General features: G+C 34.5%; 1 pseudogene; it reads left to right on the forward strand.

The window, feature by feature from the left end:
- Positions 1-3,889: 3,889 nt before the first annotated feature.
- LOC114234339 (40S ribosomal protein S8-like) lies at positions 3,890-4,523 on the forward strand (annotated as a pseudogene).
- Positions 4,524-4,914: the final 391 nt, after the last annotated feature.

Raw genomic sequence — 4,914 nt, forward strand, 5'->3', positions numbered from 1 at the left:
CTCTACAAGAAATGATAAAGATAGTCCTTCAAGATAAAATAAAAGAACACTAGAGAGATACTCAAATCCATATATATTACATATAAAATAGAGAAATATGCTAATTAACCGTGATGCCAAAACAGGTTGACTGGACAGGAGGAGGTTGCGCGCGCAGCGTCGGGGGCGGGGCGACAGGGGCCTCTGAGTGTCTGCGCTGGGGGAGGGCCTGATCAGCAGTGGCCACAGCTGCTTCAAGGGCTGGAGAGGGAGGCAGGGCCAGACCTGCGAATCGAGGGTGGGTGGCGCCACGTGATTTCGAATCACACGCTGGGCTCCTAGTACAGAAATAAAGAATAACAGTATGGTGATTGCTAGGAGGGCAAAGTGCAGGCTGTAGGTAGGTCAATGATGTTGGATGGAGACTTGACTTGGGGTGGTGAACATACAATACAGTATACAGACAATGTGTTGTAGAATTGTACACCTGAAACCTGTATTATTATTATTTTGTTAACCAGTGTCACTAGAAAGAAAGTCAATAAAAAGAAAATAAGAATAACAGCAAAGGTAACCATATAGTTAAATTAAAAATCCAGTATTATAATTTTGGCTTGTAACTCCTTTTTTCTATATGATTTAAAAGGCAAATGCATAAAACAATAATTATACATCCATGTTAATGGGCACATGGTATACAAAAATGTAATTTGTGATAGTAAGGGAGGAAACAGAATTGCATATGGGCAGAAATTTGTATGCCAATGAAGCTAAGCTTATATTAATTAAACCTAACTTTTTATACATTTAGGATGTTAATTGTAATACTTGTGGTTACCCCTGAGAAAAATAACAAAAAATAGAGAGATAAAAGAAAATGAGAAGGAAATCAAAATGGTACACTATAAAACGTCTGTTAAATACACAAAAAAACATTAGTGGGAGAACTGATGAACAAATATAGATATAAGGCATAAAGGAAACAGAAGCAAATAAAAAGAAATGGCAAATGTAAGTCCTCTCTTATCAGTAATCACTACAAATATGATTGGATTAAGTTCATCATTTAATGAATTCAAAGGCAGGGAAAACAGAATTTAAAAAAAACAATTATCCAACTATATACTGTCTACAAGAGATGAGATGCACATAAAATCCAAATATACAAGTAAATTGAAATTGAAAATCAAAAGAGATATTTCATGCCCATAGTTTCCAAAAGAGGATTGGCTGGCCATACTAATATCAGACAAATTACTTTAAATAAAAATATTGTTATAAGAGGCAAAGAAGGAAATTGCGTATAGATAAAATTATCAGTCCATCAAGAATTTATAGCAAACTCAAAAATAAATTAGACTACATTAAAATTAAGTACTTTTGTGCATCAATGAGTACTATCAAGAAAGTTAAACCCACATAATAAGAGAAATATAATCAAATCATATATCTGATTTAATATTGGAATATATGAAGAACTCTTATAACTCAACAACAAAGGACAAACAGCCCAATTAAAATATAAGCAAAGGACTTCAATGACTTAAGTAGATATTTTCTCCAAAGAAAATATATAAATTGTCAACAAGCAGATGAAAAGATGCTCAACATCATTAGCCAGTAGCTAAATGCAAACAAAAACCACCATGAGTGAATATTTTACATTCACTAAGGATAACTACCAAAAACATGGAAAATATCATGTATTCATGAGGATATGGGCAAACTGGAATCTTTCTACACTTGCTGATAGAAATGTAAAATGATGCTACCACTGTGGAAAGCAGTTTGGCCATTCCTCAATAAGTTAAACACAAAATTACCATGTGTTTCAGCAATTCCACTCCTGGATACATACCCAAAAGAATTGAAAACATATGTTCAAACAAAAACGTGCACATGAATGTTCATAGCAGCACTATAGCCAAATCAAGAAAATCAAGTAAATGAACCAAGTGTCCATAAATTGATGAATGCATAAACAAAACATGGTACATCCGTATACTAGAATATCATTCAGCCATAAAAAGGAATGGAGTATTTTTAAGTACTAAAACATGAATGGACCTTGAAAACATTAGGCCAAGTGAAAGAAACCAGACATAAAAATCCACATGTTGTATGATTCTATTTATATGAATATCCAGAATAGGCAAATCCACAGAGACAGAAAGCAGATTAATGGTTGCCAGGGACTGGAGTAGGGGAAAACGAGAAGACTGCTTAAAGTGTATGGGGTTTCCGTTTGGAATGATGAAAATATTCTGAAACTAGGTAGTGGTGATGGTTGTACAACACTGTAAATGTACTAAATGTTGCTAAAAGTAAACTTGGATTATGCATATTTTACCACAAAAAATATTTAAAGCAAGTTAGAAGAAAAAGTAAAAATAATTTGGTAGTTTCTTAGAGGATTGGAGCATAGAGATATCATTGATTCTAAATAAGAATAACAAAATGAGCCCAAGTAGTTATTAGCTGGCACCATTTACTTACAAAAAAATTTATGGGGACTAAGTAAAACAAAAATATGTAAAAAATTACTTGTGTAGAACTTGACCCATAGTTTATTTTCTATAAATATTGATTTACTCTAAACTTATTTAGTTAAAGCTATCTATGTTGTTATTACTTTTTGGTCATTTTTGTATAATTATCAAGTTATTTCATAAAGCATGTTAATTACAAGTGCTGACTCTGCAGTGACTGACATTGTCCAAGTTTAAATCTGGACTTCCTTTATTCTGTGATCTTTAGAAAACTTGCTTTACCTCACTCTGCCTGTTTGCTTATTTATAAAATTAACAATCATTTTATAAATGACTTATGAGTAATGAGCAGTAGGGTAGAAAAATGTATAACAAATTTTAACACAAGTCTAGGCTCTTAAATCATCATTCAAGTATTATTATTATTAATAATAATAATATAAATATATTTCTATAGTCACATTTTACTCCTGCTTTGTGATAAACAAAGAAAGTAATTCAAACTTTGAATGGGAAGATATATTAGTTGTTTTAATTAAATTGTTTATATCCTTCCTGTCTCATTCCAAATAAGAAAATGTCCTTCCTATCTGGTTTCCATACCTTCTGTTTTGCTTCCTGACACTTGTATCATCCCCCCTTTTATCTCTGCTTTAGCTTTACAATCTAGTGACATAGGCTGTCCATCTTTTTATTCCCCTTGTTTTTCAGGGCATTATCTATACTTATTCCTTCTCAAGAGCATGCACCAGTGATCATGCATTAACTCCATCTTGCCTGCCATAGGTTTGTAAATTACTGCTTATTTAGGAGAATGCATAAGACATGAACTAGATTTTTTAGTCATAATATTCTATGACTTTATTGAAATATGGTGAATAAAATAACTTTTGCTAAGTTCAAAATATTCTAGTTGGGAAAAGAAAAAGAAAACAGGTATACTTTAGATGCCTTACTTATATCATCTCTACCACTAGGTCATGTAAAAGTCATGTAGACATAAAAGTAGACATGTAATGTAGAAGTAGACAGTGAATCAGAACAATTTGTTCCAAAAGCTGTGTGCATAATCTCTTGGATTGTTGAAAAGAAACTTCTCAATAGTCCAACTGGGAAAATAATTTGATAATGCTCCACAAGTTGTTGAAAATTGGCCCCTCACTAGACGCCTTGATGAGAAATATATACTGTATATAATTTTGAAGTCCTAAGAAAACAAAAATCTTACCAATACATACCCAGAGAAGGGCTATGATAGAAATATAAAATTTGAGCATGCCCCAGGAAAACAAGGCTGCATTTGTAACGGTTGCTAAACAAATTCTTGAGTTTTACTCTGAGTAATAATGAAAATAAGCTGAAGTGTTTACAATTGTTTTAAAAAATAGGGACATGTAGCTCTTTCCAGCTGGTACCAAACCATGGGTTTCTCTCAGGACAACTGGCACAGCGCCACACGACCAGTGGCAAGAGAAAGCCCTACCACAAGAAGAGAAAACATGAGCTGGGATGCCCTGCTGCCAGCACTAAGATTGGGCCCCTCCACATACACACAGTCTGAGTGCGGGGAGGCAACAAGAAGTACCGAGCCTTGAGGCTAGACGTAAGCAACTTCTCCTGGGGCTCAGAGTATTGTACGGGCAAAACAAGGATTATTGATGTCTACACTGCATCCAACAAGGACCTGGTCCACACCAAAACCCTAGTAAAGAACTGCATCGTGCTCATTGACAGCACACCGTACCAACAGTGGCAACAAGTCCCACTACGTCCCACTACACACTGCCCCTGGGCCGCAAGAAAGGCGCCAAGCTGACTCCTGAGGAGGAAGAGATTTTAAACAAAAAACAATCAAAGAAAAATCAGAAGAAAAATGATGAAAGGAAAAAGAATGTCAAAATCTGCAGTCTTCTCAAAGAGCAGTCCCAGCAGGGCAAGCTTCTTGCATGCATCCCTTCAAGACCAGGCCAGTGTGGCCGAGCAGATGTCTATGTACTGGAGGGCAAGAAGCTGGAGTTCTATCTGAGGAAAATCAAGGCCCAGAAAGGCAAATAAATCCACTGCCCTCCTATTTTAGCTCATTTATTCAAGGTCTTTATGCAAAAAAAAAAGAAAAAAAATAGAGACATGTAAAAAAATACAAAGTTTTATGAGCAAAGTGACATATGACAAATCTACATATTTCCTCAGAGCATCAGTAAAAATGGCTGATAATTTAAGAAAAATATATACCCTCAATAATATTCAACTGAAAAATGATATACTATTTTGTATGATAATTACTGGCTATGATTTTAAGTGATATTATGGAGAATTTCCTAATATATAAAAATACAAAATATGAACCCTCAAGCAACCACTACCCAGCCTCAGCATTTACTGAATCATACACATTGTTATTTCATGTCTACTCTCATCATCTTCTGTCTCTCATATTTTATTGAAA

This window comes from Eptesicus fuscus, chromosome 13, assembly GCF_027574615.1.
Source record: "Eptesicus fuscus isolate TK198812 chromosome 13, DD_ASM_mEF_20220401, whole genome shotgun sequence".
Lineage (NCBI taxonomy): Eukaryota > Metazoa > Chordata > Mammalia > Chiroptera > Vespertilionidae > Eptesicus > Eptesicus fuscus.